The following is a 17,793-nucleotide window of genomic DNA, read 5'->3' on the forward strand; positions in this document are numbered from 1 at the left end:
AAATGTCCAGGGTTCAGCAAAAGATTACAAAACATACAAAGAAACAGGAAGTGGTAGCCTGTGCAAAGGAGAAAATTAAAGCATTAGAAATCATCAACAAGGAGGACCAGATCTAGGATGTACTCCAGAAAAGACTTTTAAAAAATGGTTCTAACTATGCTAAAAGAGCTAAAGGAAAACATGGACAAAGAATTAAAGGACAACAGAAAAATTATAGATGAATACAAAGAGAATATCAATAAAGATATAGAAATTATGGGACGATAACTAACATAACTGAAGACCACAGTAATAGAAATTAAAAATTCCCTAAAGCCATTCAAAAGCAGATAGGAACTGGCAGACGAAAGATGCAGTGAATTTGAAGATAAGATCATTGAACTATTCAGTCTGAGGAGCAGAAAGTAAAAAGAATGAAGAAAAGTGAATGACTGAAATAGCTGTCTCACCTGAGACATCAAGAGTACCAACATATGCATTGCAGAAGTCCCAGAAAGAGAGTATGAGAGAAAGTTACAAAGAAAATATTCAAAAACTAATGGCTGAAATCTTCCCAAATTTAACATAAGATATGAATATACACATCCAAGAAGCTCAACAAACTCCAAACAGTATATACCACAATGTACTATAATAAAATGGCAGAATTCCAAAGATTAAAGGAGAATTATGATAGCCATAAAAAAAAAAGCAACACCTCATATATAAGGGCGCTTCAATAAAATTAGGTACCAACTTCACATCAGAAACCATGGAGCCTAGAAGGTAGTGGGAAGATGTATTTAAAAACTGAAGGCAAAAATTGCCAATCAAGAATTCTATGTCCAGCAAAACTGTCTTTCAAAAATGAGGGAGGAAAGTGGATGTGGCTCAGGTGACTGAGCTCCTGCCTACCACATGAGAGGGCCATGGTTTGGTTCCGCATACCTCCTAAAGAAGACAGAGAGTTGGTGTTACAGGCAGGTGCAGCAAGCTGACACAACAAGATGATGCAATAAGAGACACAAGAAGAAAAACATAATGAGACACAACAATGCAGTTAGCAGAGTTTTCTGGTGCCTCCTAAAGAAAACCAAACAGGACAGTAAGCTGACACGATTGGCATGCATGGCAAGCTTATGCAACAAGAGATATAAGAAGAAAAAATATAATGAGAGACACAAGAAAGCAGGAAACAGATGTGGCTCAAGTGAATAGGTCCCACATCAGAGGTCCTGGGTTCAGTTCCTGTTGCCTCCTAAAGACAGAGCACACAGCAAGTGCAAGCAATGAGGGGATGAGGAGAAATAAACAAATAAAATAAATCTTAAAAAAATGAGGGAGAGATTAAGATGTTGCTAGATTTCAAAAAAAAAAAAAAGAAAAAAAAAAAGCTAAGGAAGTTAGGCACCTATAGTCCAAAACAACAGGAAATTTTACAGGGAGTTCTGTAGGTTGAAAGGAAAAGGCACTAGACACTAGATTGAAGCTGCATGAAGAAATAAAGATCCCTGATAAAAGTAATGACATGGTAAATAGAAAGGCCAGTCCTATTGTATATTTGGTTTCTTACTCCACTTTTTACTTCCTACAGGATCAAAGGTGCAAATCTATAAAAAGTAATGATAAATAATGGTTTTGGACTTAAAATGCACAAATTTATGTAATTTGTGACAAGAACTACATAAAAGTGGAGGAACAAAGGAATACAGGAACATAGTGTAGACATGCTATTGAAATTAAATTGTGTAAAACCAAATGATATGGTTATAGATTTAGGATGTTGAATTTAAACCCCATGGTAACCACAAGGAAAATAACCTAAAAATAATGTGCAGAAGGAAATTAGAAGGAATTCTAAAAGGTTCACTACCAAAGATCAACTAAATACAAGGGCAGAGTCGTGACAGTACTGAGGAACAAAAAGAAATAAGACTTACAAAAACCAAATAGGAAAATAGTAGAAGAAAGTCCTGCATTATCAGTAGTTACTTTAAATGTAAATGGATTAAAATCTTCATTCAAAAGGCAGAGATTGGCAGAATGGGTTAAAAAAAAAAAGCATGAGCCAACTATGTACTGTTTATTAGAGACACCTTAATTCAAAGATACAAGTAGGTCAAAAGTGAAAGGATGGGAAAAATTAGTCCAAGCAAATAATAATAAAAAATAATCAAAATCCAACTAGCTATACTAGTAATAGAAAAAAATAGACTGTAAGAAAACAAGGGGAGTGGATGTGGTGCAAACAGTTGAGTGCCAACCTTCCACATGGGAAGTTCTGGGTTCAGTTCTTGGTGTCTCCTAAAGATGATGAAAAAAAGAAAAGAAAAGAAGAAACAGCAGTGAGCAGACATTGAGCAAAAACAATGAGCAGACAACAAGCAAAAATAAGCAGACAATGAGCAAAATCAAATGAACAGGTAGTGGATGTGGCTCAAGCAGTTGAGCACCTGCCTCCCAAATGGGAGATCCCAGGCTTGGTTCCTGATGCCTCTCAAAGAAAAAAACAATGAGCAGACAATGAGCAAAAAACAATGAACAGACAATGAGAACAAACAATGAACAAAAACAATGAGCAAAGAGGGAGCAATCTCAGGTTGGGGGGTGGGGAGAAAACAAATATAAAATGGGTCAAAGAAGGACATGATATATTGATAAAAGGGTCAATTCATCAAAAAGATATAAAGATTTAAACCATATGCTCCTAAAAACAGAGCCCCAAAATATATGAAGCAAACATTGAGAGATTTGAAGGGAAAATAGACAGTTCTACATAAATAGTAGGAGAATTCAACACACCACTTTTGCTAATGGATAAAATACTTAGACAGAAAATCAATAAGGAAATAGAGGACTTGAACAATACTACAAACCAACCAGACCCAGTGGACACATATAGAACACTTTAACAATAGCAGGGTACATATTCTTCTCAAGTGCACAAGGATCATTCTCTAGGATAGACCATGTATTATGTCACAAGACAAGTCTCAATAAATTGAAAAAGATTGTCATATGAGGGAAGTGGGTGTGGCTCAAGTGACTGAGCTCCCGCTTACCACATGGGACATCCCAGGTTCAGTTCCCAGGGCTGCCTGGAGAAGGCAAGCTGGCACAACAGGCAGGCACAGTAAGCTGACACAAGACTATGCAACAAATAGATACAAAAAGGAAAGATAATGAGACACTCAACAAACCAGGGAGCTGAGGTGGCTCAAGCGATTGAACACCTCTCTCCCACACAGGAAGTACCAGGTTCAGTTCCCATGTGCCTCCTAAAGAGAAAACAAGCAGACTGCAAGCTCAAACAATGAGGGGGGTGGAATGAATAAATAAAATACATCTTTAAAAAAAGATTGACATATGAAGTATCTTCTCTGATCATGATGGAATGAAGCTAGAAATCAATGACAGAGAAGACCTGGAAAATTCACAAATGTGTGAATTAGTTGAGTGCAATTAAACATTGCACTCAACTAATGGATCAAAGAAGAAATCACAAGGGAAATGAGAAAATATCTTCAGATGAATGAACATGAAAACACCATTCTGAAGAAAAACTCCTGCAGCTACAGTTCTTTGTGAGAGGGCTAATCTGTAAGACAAAGAAGTTGAAGATGGAACTACTTCAGTGGTTATTATTGTAGCAGAACTTCTGAAAAATGCAGATGAACTAGTCAAACAGAAAATTCATCCCACATCAGTTATTAGTGGCTATCAACTTGCTTGCAAGGAAGCAGTACATTATATCAGTGAAAACCTAATTCCTAACACAGATGAACTTGCAAGAGATTGCCTGATTAATGCTGCTAAGATATCTATGTCTGCCAAAATCATTGGAATTCATGGTGATTTCTTCACTAATATGGCAGTAGATGCAGTACTTGCCATTAAGTATACTGATATGAGAGACTAGCCTCACTATCCAGTCAATTTTGTTAATGTTATGATAGCCCATGGAACAAGTCAGATGGAGAGCATGCTGATCAATGGTTCTGTACTCAACTGTGTGGTGGGATCACAGGGCATGTCCAAGAGAATAGTGAGAGTAAAAATCACTTGCCTTGACCTCAACCTGCAGAAAAAAATAAGAAGCTTGGTCTATAGGTGGTTATTACAGACCCTGAAAAACTGGACCAAATGAGACAGAGGGAATCAGATATCAGCAGAGAGAGAATTCAGCAGATCCTGGCAACTTACGCCAATATTATTCTATGCACTGCTGGAACTGATGATATGTGTCTGAAGTATTTTATGGATCTGGTGCTATGGCAGAAGAGTTTTTAAAAGGGACCTTAAACACATTGCTAAAGCTTCTGGAGCAAATGTTCTTTCAACCTTAGCCAATGTGGAAGGTGAAGAAACTTTGAAGCTGCAATGTTGGAAAAGCGTAAGAGGTGGTACAGGAAAGGATTTGTGATGATGAGCTGATTTTAGCAAAAAACACTAAGACTCATACATCTGTGTCAGTTATTTTACGTGGGGCAAATGATTTCATGTGAGATGAAATGGAGTGCTCTTTACATGATGCTTTTTGTGTGGTAAAGAGTTTTGGAATCAAAATCTGTGGTACCAAGAGGAGGATGCTGTGGGGCAGCCTTTCCATATACCTTCAAAACTATGGACCAGCGTGGGTTCTCGAGAGGAGCTTGCTGTTGCAAGATCTGTTCTTATTATTCCTAATGCATTGTGGCCCAAGACTCCACCATATATGGTTGCAAAGTTAAGAGATTTTCATAATGAGGCTCAAATCAACCCAGACTATAAAAATCTGAAAATAATGTGATTCTGCCCTGACAATTCCTGAGTATGGGGTGTTTCTCTTTCTCCTCAGAGCAACCCTAAACTGACCTGGCTTGCACACTATCTGGGTGACAGCCTGTCCGAAGCGAGACCTTGGCAATTCAAACTTAATTCTGGTTCAGTCACTTGGATTCTCTGGTTGGACCGATATGGGTTTAGATCATATGGATAATGACCACTTGGCTGAGTACACTGCTCATTGAGTCATGAGCCAAGGTAGGGCACAAAATTAGTTGTTTTATAAAAATGCCCTTGTCCCTCTTGCACCTCACCCATCAACACAAAAGGTCTAAGAGTAGATGACAATTGGAAAAAAGATATATAACTACTGGGATGGGACACACCGATTTTGTGGTGGAGGGAGAACAAAAAAATTGTGACGCAGAAAGGGAACACTAAGACCTTGGAAAACATGAGGCAGGGAGGGACGGCCATTCATGATCTTTGTCTTTCAAGATTATTCCCTGAAGCCTTCCCCATGAAAGCAAATGCTACAGAAGAAAGGTGCATTAAGTGGCTTACCTCTAAGTGACTGACATGTCTGCCATTCAGCACTCACCAGAATTTGACCGCCATTCCTCTTAACCTTACCTAGGAGTCTAACAAAAAGAATGGGGATCGCTCCAATTCTTGCCTTCCCGTGCAAAACACCTGTCAACACCTGAGACTGTCTTTCCCCTTCCCTTTCTTGCAGGCATCACTCCATCACTCCATTGAGCAAACAAATGCCACCCAGCTAGTGGCATAGACAAACAGGACAGTAGGATTCACTGCTTCAGGTGGTCCTCCCCAAAACAAAGATTATACCCAATTATTCAAATGAGCTGAAACCCTAATACCTACCAGGCTCTGTCCATCTGTGGTCTCCAACTGACGTGAGGCCTCAACAATGAAAAACAACAGTTTCTTTTTAGGAGTACCATGTGCATCCCAGAAATTCTAATTCTTGAGTGGAAACCTAGCATTAACTTGTCTCTCTCTTGGAAACACAGTAATATGCACCTTAGGGGTAGTCATAAAAGACCTTCAGGTCTTTAAGGAAACACCACTTCACCTTTGAAGGGCATCCAGATAACCTTAATTCACTAGCCAGGATTGTTCTGGGGTTTAAAAGACTTCTTCCCTGTGCAATTACTTGCACAATTATATCTTGCCATACCTGGATTGATGTCTCAGGTCAAAAAGAAAGATCAAAACAGAAACAAAGAGCTAGTCATGGGAAGTGGACTTGGCCCAATGGATAAGGCGTCTGCCTACCATGTGGGAGGTCTGCGGTTCAAATCCAGGCGTGTGGAGCTGGTCCGTGCACGGTGCTGATGTGTGCAAGGAGTGCCCTGCCACGCAGGGGTGTCCCCCACGTGGGGGAGCCCCATGCGCAAGGAGTGCTCCCCGTAAAGAGAGCCGCCCAGCGCAAAAGAAAGTGCAGCCTGCCCAAGAATGGCGCTGCACACACAGAGAGCTGACGCAGCAAGATGACGCAACAAAAAGAGACACAGATTCCCAGTGCTGCTGATAAGGATAGAAGCGGTCACAGAAGAAGACACAGCGAATGGACACAGAAAGCAGACAACTGGAGGGGGGGGGGAGGGAGAGAGAAGAGGAGAGAAAAATAAAAAAATTTTAAAAAGAGCTAGTCATTTGGACTTCCAAGGTAGATCCTAATGGTTTATGGGATTTGATCAACGCCTGGGACTCTAGGGAGTGTGGTTGAGGTCGATACTGCAAGTTAACCTTATCCTGGTGCTTGGTATCCTGTTTATAGTAGCTTTAATTAAATGCTATATAAGACTATATGGACATATTTGGTCTTAGCCTTTGTCAGTCAGATTAATCAAAGTGGTTGATCGAGTGCTGTATACATGGGAAAATTTGCCAGAACTAAGATGGCTATTGGGCTCAATAGTGCCCCTCCCCAAGATATGTCCACATCTTAAGTCCTGCAACCTGTGGATGTAACCTTCTTTGGAAAATGGGATTTCACAGATTTATTAAGGATATTGAGATAAATTCATCTTAGATAATCCAGCTGGATCCTAAATCCCACAACAAATTACATTATAAAGTACAAATAGAAGAAGAAAGAGGCAAAAAGAGGAGAAGTCCATGGGAAGCCAGAGACAGAGATTGGAGTTCTGCAGCCACAAGCCAAGGAATGCTGGAGCCACCCGAAGCAGGAAAAGACAAGGAAGGATGCTCCTCTAGAGTCTTCGAAGAGAGCATGACCCTTCTAACAGCTTGATTTCAGGCTCCTGGCCTCTATAACTGTAAGAAAATGGATTTCTGTGGTTTTAAGTCACCCAGTGTTTGGTCACGTTACACCAGCCTCAGGAAACCAATTCAACTGTGTTGAAATGAGGGCTGGCTATTGCTGAGAGGAATTTTTCCAAAGGTCTCTCATGTTTCTTCACACCTTTTGAGCAAGGTGCCCTTCATTCTGAGTTATCATTTCCAAGGGGGTTGGTTAGCAGAGAGCTATCCCTACCTTGGAAGACAGAGACAGTGTCTTCCTTCAGAGCAAAGGACAGGCATGCTTATTGCAATTATAAAATAATCTGGTTCCCTTAGCTCGGGGTTACTCTCCACTAATGCAACCCACTTTAATGTGTACGTGGCACCTGGCCCTCTTTATGGCACCCTGTGGGAATTGGGGCTCAGAGAATGAGTGCAAATAAACTGATACTTTGACAACTGTGGTTCCTATGAGTAATAAAGTTTTCTTTTCTGTCTAACCCCAGGAATCTCATTATCTTCTACCAGCATCCAGAAACTAAGGAAGGTTATCTTGTTAGTTTGAATGCAGTTGGGATAGTTAGGCTAAGTGTGTTAACTTGGCCAGGCAATGGTGCCCAGTTTGGTCAAGCAAGCACTGGGCTAACTGTAATACAAGGGTATTTCATGGACTTGAATCGTTATTGAGTTGATTCCATATATGGCTGCTTACATCTACAATCAACTTAGGAGACTGCCTTCAGCAATGTGTGACATCCAATCAGCTGAAGGTATTAAAATAAGTGATTCCAGCATTCAGAGAGAGAATTTCATCTCTACCTCAGACAGACCACGTGTCCTGGGGAACTCAACAAGGACGTTCATTGGAGCTCCTGGTTTGTAGCCTGCCCTTTGAAATTGAACTTGTGCATTCCCATCGTCACGTGAAACAATTTTATAAAATCTCACACTATTTACAGATACCTCCTGTTGGTTCTGTTTCCCTAAAGAAACCTGACTAATATGGTAGGTTAAATCTCAGACTCTTCACAAGTATTAACAGATTTGACTCTTAAATCTCCTATGATTAGGCCACTTCAGCTCCCTCCCACCCCAATAAATGCCCAATATCACTCCCATTCCTTTCCTTACAATTTTCTAAAATTATGTGACTATCATTGGTCAAAGATGCAGATAAATTGTAAAGGTATTGATCTAATGTAACATTTTATGTTCTCATCAGGTAGAAAAGCAGAGTAAAGAAGAAGAAAGTTTTCACATCTGATAATCTGTTGCATTAAGAGAGGAGAGACACTGACGAACATATGAACATTAACAAATTTCATTACCTTAACAAAGTCATATGGAGTCAAGAATGGTTTAGTTAGACTATATCTTCCCTTCTGTCACCACAAATTAGGTGAAGATCTGATTTGTTGTCATTTCTTCAGACAACAGATATATATTCCACTCCCCTTTTGTCAGCCCCAGATAGCAGAAATAAGGAAACATATTGGAGCATGTTGAACTTTATGAAATGACTAATTGGGGCCATTTGTGGATAAACGTTGTAAATGCATCTTATCAATAATGCTGTCATCATTAGAACCAAGCAGGAGAAAGGAATAGGAAGAATCTTTTAGTCAACCAGCCTAAGCCGGTCAAGACAGGCTGTAGCCAGTCAAGAAACTGTTTCTCTCCAGCACTACCCACCCTTTTTCTTGTTTTAGCACCTTTCCCTGGGATCTTCATGCTATCTCCCAGCTGCCTCAGGCTGTCATCTGCAGTTCCAAAGCTCTGGTTCTCCCCCAATCCCTGACATCCATCAATATTTACCTGCCTAGGGATTTCCAAATTGTTACTTGCAACTACTAACACCCTATTCATCCTTCCTAGTTTTCCAGTTACATCATTCATGGAGCGCCACTAAAAAACCCAAACTAACAACATTATAGACTGAAAACCATAGGCCAAATTTTAGGAAACTGCATCTTTGATGCATTGAACTGAGAAACAAATTTCTGTGTTGTGCACCCTCTGCCTTATGCATAAAAGGAAGAGGGAGGGCCATATCGTTTAGATACTGCTACAGTCTTCTACTAGCTCTGGGGTAGGGAAGGTGTCATAACCAAGGGCCAGACAGCCACCTGTGCTGTAGAATAACTCCCTTCTCAACCCTGTACACTGGGCCATTCACCTGTAGACTCTCTTTCTTGACACATTCCTTCTGTGACTTCCTTTCCTATATGGAGCATGGTAGAGGATGGAGATGTGGGTACACTAGAGCTCACAGGCAGTGGGGGCAGTCCAAAGGAGTAGAGCCTCTGTTCATTAATCCTAGCTATACTTCTAAAATGGAGAGATAAATGAGCTCACTCTCAACTGACATTGACATTTAATGAAAGGAGTAAGCATTGCATTTATTAAGACTCTTTCAAGTATAAAGGACACAAATGCAAATCAAACTACTTCATTTAAAACTGGATTTATTGCCCCTACCCTGGTGGAGATTGCAGAGTGAGATGCTTCAGGGTCTGGTGCCATACATAAGCTTTGAGAAACCAGCGAGAATTGACAGAAACATCTTTCTAAAAGCTCCAGTAAACAGTTAAAAGATTGCAGTAAAAGAGCAGTGTTGAATCAAGAAAAAGGCCACCTAAAGGCAGTAGGTGATACCCTGGCTGGCACCTCCCCATACCATCACTAGCTCAATGCCAAACTGGCCTGTGCTCCCACTGTGGATCTCTAGTCCAGGTTCTGGAGGGAGAGGAGAAACCCTATGCACATATTGGTAGCACGTACGTCTGGACCAATCTGTCTGCTTCTGGTGGTGGCTTGAGGGACTAGCTACCCCAGAACTTGCCCTGCGTGTAGAAGGTGGCTCACTGAGCTCTCCTACAGAGTGTTGTAAAACAGTCAAATTGTGCTGCCTTGGGCACAGGACTGCTGGTTCTAGGACATATGTGCAATGCTCAGGACTGTGAAGAAATTGTTTCATAGGAAAGAAGGGTTGCCATAACTCACGTACTGGGGGAGAGTGCAAACTACAGGGTAAACTATTATCTTTGTAGTGCAACAGTGCCCCAAAATGTGTTCACCGAGTGTGGTAAGTGTGCCACAATGATGAGGGAGGTTGTTGGTGTGGGAGGAATGGGGTTGAGGGTGGGGTAGAGGTGTACAGGAACCTCTTATATTTTTTAATGTAACATTTTTTTGGTGATGTATATATCTTCAAAAAATTACAATTTACAAAAATGATGTGGTGGGGGGTGGGCAGTGGGCTATATGGGAACCTCTTATGTTTTTGTTTTTTTTTATGTTTTTTAATGTAACATTCCTTATGATCTATCAACTTTAATTAAAAAAAAGAAAAGAGGAGTAGGGTTGGAGTCCTGCTGGACCAGGCTGTTTCAGGTGTTTGCAGGCCAGGAGGTGTCTGGATGCTGATTTGGTGGGGTGGTGACAGAGGAGATTCTTGCAAGAGGTAGAATTTTGGGTCTCTTTCACGGAGGTCGGGGTTGTGGGCAGGACCCTCCCCCCTGGGGCTGGCGGCCTGGCTGTGGCAATTCCTGAAGGCTTTGTTGAGCTGGGGTGTTCCCAAGCCCTGAGTGGGCTGTTCCGGGCGGGAGGTGCCTGGAAGTCGATTTGGTGAGACAGTGACAGAAGAGATTCTTGTAAGAGATGGAATTTTGGGTTTCTGACACGGAGGTCAGAAGTTGTGGGTGGGACCCCTCCCCCTGGGGCTGGCGCCCAGCTGCGGGGATCCCTGAAGGCTGTGTTGTGCTGCAGTGCTCCCAGGCCCCCTGTTAACCAGATGTGTGGTTCCCAGGTCTGTGTCCCCTAAACCCTGGTGGCCCACGCTCCAGAGACTCACACGCTCTGACTCTGCAGTATCATGGACTTCCCATCCCCAAATCCACGCACCCTGAGGTCCAACTGAGGTCCTTGATTACCCTAGCCCTTGGTGTTTGTGTTGTTTTTTTTGTTCTCTCTCTCTCCTTGAACTTGGAGGAGTGTACCAGCTGACTTGGGGAGAGTCTGGGAAGAAAGGAGAGGTGAATCTCCTGAGAAAGCCCAATTTACCTAAACGTCCTGGGATAGGAAACTTGGTCTGGGAGAAGGTGGAGTCAGAAAATCAGTTAGACCTCTCCTAGCACACCTAAGGGGGAGGAACTGTAGGAGGTGCTATCCAAGCTTCCAATAATATATTTGGGGTTTCTGGTGAGGTGTAGGTGCTCTCACACTGGAAATAAAGAGTCATAGTCTTCTGTGTTGAGGATTCCTAGCTTGAAACATTGGTTCTTTTTTTTTTTTTTTTTTTTCGCGTGGTTGCTAATATTGCATTGTCTCCTGATCTTTTCTTCTGTTTTATTCCCCCAAGGTCCTTTTTATTTAGTTTTTTTTTTTCTTTTTCTTTTTCTTGCATGTCCCCCCCTTTTCTTTGCCCCCCTTTTTCTCTTCTCTTTTTTTTCCTTTTCTCTCTCTTTCTTCTTTTTTTATTTTATTTTCTTTATATAATAGATGCTGCAGGGAGCGCTTCACACTTGCTGTGTTTCCTCATCCTCCATTTCCTCTTTTCTGTGTGTATTGATTTTGGCCATCTACACTATCTCCTTTCCCCCACATCTTTCCATCCTCCATCATCTGCTGTTTCTCTTACATTCTACCTCCTGTTCTTTGGCCCCTAAATTGTCTGACTTTTATTTCTAATACCTTTGTTCTATTTCCTGTCTTTTATCCACCTTGATATTATTGTCTTTCTTTTCTCTTTATCTCTCTCATGAAAACACTGGTCTTTTAATTCATACTATATTCCTCTGCATATTCAGTTGACTGTCTCATTATAGTTTTTCTACTTGCGCTATAACTCTACACAACTTACATGAGTCTAATATCCATTCTCCTAGATCTCACATTGTTGCTCTGTTAACATTTATTACCAATACTACTTTATACATTTTCTTTTCTTACTCATTTTGCTTTTCTTGGTCCTGATATTTTCCTTCAAAGTGAACTTAGCCAGCAACAAGAAAATACAGTAAGAAGAACAAAGTGACAAAGAGAGAACATAACACTTACACATGAACAACAACTAATTAATCCCCAAGACTAGACAAAGAAGCTAAGGAACTGATTATACCCATCAAGATAAAATGATGACCAGACAGCAACAAAAAACTGTAAACCAAACCAATAGCCAGGAAAACATGGCCTCATCCAATGAACAAACTAAAAACCAGGAAGAGGAGCAGAACATCGGACAAGTAATTAAAGATCTCAAAACATATTAGAGACCAACTTAATGAAATAAAGGAAGAGATTAACAATATGAAGAAAACACTTGGAGAGGAAATTGCAGACATACGCAAAGAGATAACAGATATGATGGAGATGAACAGCGCAGTTCAAGAAATCAAAAACACACTCTCAGCAAATAGCAGCAGATTAGAAGAGGCAGAGGAGAGAATTAGTGACATGGAAGACAGTACATCTGAAATCAAACAGATAGTAGAACTGATTGATAAAAAGATAGAAAAAAATCCAGCCAGGACTTAGGGACCTGAATGACAATGCAAAATGCACAAACATATATATTATAGGCATGCCAAAAGGAGAAGAGAAGGGAAAGGAGACAGAAGGGGTGTTGGAGGAAATAATGGCTGAAACTTCCCAAATCTACTGAGAGAGATGGATGTACACGTCCAGGAAGCCCAATGCACCCCAAACATCATAAATCCCAACAGGCCCACCCCAAGACATATACTTGTCAAATTATCCAATGCACAAGACAAAGAGAAAATACTAAAAGCAGCAAGAGAAAAGAGAACCATCACATACAAGGGAGGTTCCATAAGATTAAGTGCTGATCTCTCATCTGAAACCATGGAGGCAAGAAGGCAGTGGTATGACATAGTCAAGGTACTAAAAGAAAATAATTTCCAACCAAGAATATTCTATCCAGCAAAGCTAGCATTCAAAAATGATGGAGAGTTCAAAATATTCACAGATAAACAGAAACTAAGAGAGTATGCCAACAAGAAACCTGCACTTCAAGAAATACTAAAGGGAGTTCTGCAGTAGGAAAGAAAAAAACAGGAGCGGCAGAGTTGGAAGAGAGTGTAAAAGCAACAAAAAAGACAAAAAAAGAAGGGAACAAACAAACAAACAAAATATGACAAACACAAGTCCAAACAAAATATGGCTAACATAAATAATTCCTTGAAAGTAATAACACTGAATGTCAATGGATTAAATTCACCTGTCAAAAGATTCCGACTGGAAGATTGGATAAGGAAATATGACCCATTTATTTGTTGTCTACAAGAAACACATCTTAGACCCAGGGATTCGTGGAGGTTGAAAGTGAATGGCTAGAAAACAATCTTACAAGCAAACAATAACCAAAAAAAGGCAAGAGTAGCTATATTAATATCAGACAAAATAGACTTTAAATGTGAAATAATTGTGAGAGACAAAGATGGATACTACATATTAATGAAAGGGATAATCTTTCAAGAAGAACGAACAATCATAAATATGTATGCTCCTAAAAGGGCACCTCCAAATACATGAGGCAAACGCTGGAAAAACTAAGTGAAAGAATAGATGCCTCTACAATTATAGTGAGAGACTTTAATACACCACTACCAACTTTGGACAGAACATCTCAAAAGAGAATCAATAAAGAAACAAAAACTTTGAACAGTATATTAGAGGAGCTGGATCTAATAGACATATACAGATCATTACACCCAAATACAGCAGGATATACATATTTCTCAAGTGCATATGAATCATTCTCCAAGATATGCCATACGCTAGGCCACAAAGAAAGGCTCAATGAATTCAGAAAGATCGAAATCATACAAAATAATATCTCTGACCACAGTGGAGTGAAGCTGGAAATCTGCAAGGGTCAGAGGCCCAGATTTCACACCAAGGTATGGAAATTAAACAGCACACTCTTAGAAAAACAGTGGGTCAAAGAGGGAATCTCAAAAGAAATTAATAACTACCTTGAAACTAATGAAAATGATAACACAACATACCAAAACTGGTGGGATGCAGCAAAAGCAGTACTGAGAAGGAAATTTATAGCCATAAATTCATACATAAAAAAAGAAGAAAGAGCAAAAATTGAAGAACTAACTGCACATTTGGAGGAATTAGTAAAAAAACAACAAAGTAACTGCACAGAAAGAAGAAAGAAAGATAGAACAAAGATAAGAGCAGAACTAAATGAAATAGAAAATAAGAAAGTACTTGAAAAGATAAACAAAACCAAAAGCTGGTTCTTTGAGAAGATCAATAAAATTGACAAACCCTTAGCTAGACTAACAAAGAAAAATAGAGAGAAGATGCAAATACACAAAATAAGAAATGAGAAAGGAGATATCACCACTGACCCCACAGAAATAAAGACTATCATAAGAAGGTACTTTGAAAAACTATATTCCAACAAAAATGACAATTTAGAGGAAATGGACAAATTCCTAGAAACACGTAAGCAGCCTATATTGATGAAAGAAGAAATTGATGAGCTCAACAAACCAATCACAAGTAAAGAGATAGAATCAGTCATTGAAAACCTCCCAACTAAGAAAAGCCCAGGGCCAGACAGCTTCATAGGTGAATTCTACAAAACATTCTGGAAAAAACTAACACCAATCCTGCTTAAACTCTTCCAAAAAAAATCAAAACAGAAGGAACATTACCTAACTCCTTCTATGATGCCAACATTACCCTAGTACCAAAGCCAAACAAAGATACCACAAGAAAGGAAAATTACAGACCAATTTCTCTAATGAACCTAGATGCAAAAATCCTCAACAAAATACTTGCTAACCATATTCAACAACACATTAAACGAATTATACACCATGACCAAGTGGGATTCATTCTGGGTATGCAAGGATGGTTCAACATAAGAAAATCAATCAATGTAATACACCATATAAACAGATTGAAGGAAAAAATCACATGATTATATCTATAGATGCAGAAAAAGCATTTGACAAAATACAGCACCCTTTCTTGCAAAAAACAATGCAAAAGATTGGAATACAAGGAAATTTTCTGAACATGATAAAGAGTATATATGAAAAACCCACAACCAACATTGTTTACAATGGTGAAATCCTAAAATCTTTCCCTCTAAGATCAGGAACAAGACGAGGATGTCCACTATCACCTCTTCTATTTAACGTTGTCTTAGGAGTACTTGCTCGAGCACTGAGGCAAGAACCAGATATAAAAGTCATTCAAATTGAAAAGGAAGAAGTCAAAATTTCATTATTTGCAGATGACATGATCTTATACATAGAAAACTCTGAGAGGTCTACAACAAAGCTCTAGAACTCATAAATGAGTTTAGTAAAGTTGCAGATTATAAGATCAATGCGCAAAAATCAGTAGCATTTCTGTACACCAATAATGAGCAAGCTCAGGAGGAAATCAAGAAAAAAATACCATTTAAAATAGTCAATAAAAAAATCAAATACCTAGGAATAAATTTAACTAAAGATGTAAAAAACTACCAAGGTGGTAATCTTGGAGGCCATCTTAGAATTCTGCCTCCCCCAAGGTGCAAAATGGTATAATGTAACTATAGTGGAAGCTCTAGGCACTGTTTTCCCCTTCCAGGTCCCAGACTGGCCTTAGAGGTGAGACCACTGATGGTGATACTTTGATGCTGTGTTCTGGTCACTTTCCACCCCAGCAGATGCCTCTCTCTCACTAGTATGTTTCCCTGTAGGTTACAAGCTATTATCACATCCACCTGGCTTTTTTGGGGGGGGCAAGGGGGAGCGATCACTACACTAATCTATTTTTTAAAATTGACTATTTCACGTTGGCAAAATTCGACCTTTGGTTTGCAAAGAAGCCCTTCTAACTGCACTTGATTGCATTTAAAATGCTTGTTTTTCAATTTGTATGCAGGAACACAGTTCTTAAAAAAGCAGTATTGTGTCAAAATTTGAATGCTTGAGAAAGTTAAAATAGCCAGTTTCTGTTTTTCTAATATAATTTCACTTTAGGCTTCCTTTTGCTGGCATAAATGTTTCACTTTATTAAAATCAAGTTGCAACTCCAAGAAAAAAAAAAAAGATGTAAAAAACTTATACACAGAGAACTACACAACACTGTTCAAGGAAATCAAAGACCTAAATAAATGGAAGAATATTCCCTGTTCATGGATAGGAAAACTAAATATTATTAAGATGTCTATCCTACCAAAACTGATTTACACATTCAATGCAGTCCCAATAAAAATCAACACAGCATTCTTTAAGGAACTAGAAAAACTAGCTATGAAATTTATTTGGAAAGGAAAGAGGCCCCGAATAGCCAAAGACATATTGAAAAAGAAAAATGAAATTGGAGGAATTACACTACCTGACTTCAAAACATACTACAAAGCTACAGTAGTAAAAACAGCATGGTATTGGCACAAGGAGAAACACACAGACCAATGGAACCAAATTGAGAGTTCTAATATAGATCCTCATATATATAGTCATATAATATTCAGGAAAGCCACCAAACCCTCTCAACTGGGAGAGAATGGCCTATTCAACAAATGGTGTCTGGAGAACTGGATATCTGTATGTAAAAGAATGAAAGAGGACTACCAACTCACACATTATACAAAAATCAACTCAAGATGGATCAAAGACCTAAATGTAAGAGCCAAGACCACGAAGACTTTGGAAAGCAATGTTGGGAACCATTTACAGGACCTTTTAATAGGAAATGGCTTAATGAACGTCACATCCAAAGCACGAGCAGCAAAAGAACAAATAGATAAATGTGACTTCCTCAAAATTAAAGTCTTCTGCACCTCAAAGGAGTCTGTCAGGAAAGTGAAGAGAACCTACGCAATGGGAGAAAATATTTGGTAACCATATATCTATAGGAGACTTATATCCTGCATATATAAAGAACTCCTATATCTTGAAAATAAAAAGACAACCCATTTAAAAAATGGGAAAAAGATTTAAACAGACACTTCTCTGAAGAAGAAATACAAATGGCTAAAAAGCACATGAAAAAATGCTCCAAATCTATAACTATCAGGGAAATGCAAAGCAAAACTACAATGAGATACCATCTTACTCCCATAAGATTGGCAGCTATGAAAAAAACAGAAGACTGCAAGTGCTGGAGAGGATGTGGAGGAATGGGAACACTCATCCACTGCTGGTGGGAATGCAGAAGGATCCAGCCATTCTGGAGGACATTTTGGTGGTTTCTCAAAAAACTAGCTATAGACTTGCCATATGACCCAGCAATTCCACTGCTGGGTTTATACCCAATAGAACTGATAACAAGGACACAAACCGATATATGCACACCAATGTTCATAGCAGCATTGTTCACTATCACCAAAAGTTGGAATCAACCCAAATGCCCATCAACAGATGAATGGATAAATAAAATGTGGTATATACATCCAATGGAATACTACTCAGCTTTAAGAACGAATATATAACAAACACACGTGATAACATGGATGAATCTTGAGAACCTTATGTTGAGTGAAGCAACCCAGGCATTGAAGAACAAATACTACATGACCTCAATGATATGAAATAAGTAAACCAAGCTGCCTCAGAGAGCTAGAGACTGGATGATAGGCTTAAAGGAAAATGGGGGGTAGATGAAGGATGTAAGCTGACACTTACATGGGTGAAATCTATGATAAGCTGGAGGTAAGTATTTGTACAAGGAAGGGATAAAATGGGGGCATAGGGTTACCTTTGGGTGGGGCTCTGCGGGCTTGAGGGGGGCTAGGGATGG

The 17,793-nt window shown here is 39.5% G+C and overlaps 1 pseudogene; it reads left to right on the forward strand.

Moving 5' to 3' along the window:
- The first annotated feature begins 751 nt into the window (after positions 1–751).
- Positions 752–4,768, forward strand: LOC101440560 (T-complex protein 1 subunit alpha pseudogene; annotated as a pseudogene).
- The last annotated feature ends 13,025 nt before the right edge of the window (positions 4,769–17,793 follow it).

The sequence above is a fragment of the Dasypus novemcinctus genome, chromosome 1 (assembly GCF_030445035.2).
Source record: "Dasypus novemcinctus isolate mDasNov1 chromosome 1, mDasNov1.1.hap2, whole genome shotgun sequence".
Lineage (NCBI taxonomy): Eukaryota > Metazoa > Chordata > Mammalia > Cingulata > Dasypodidae > Dasypus > Dasypus novemcinctus.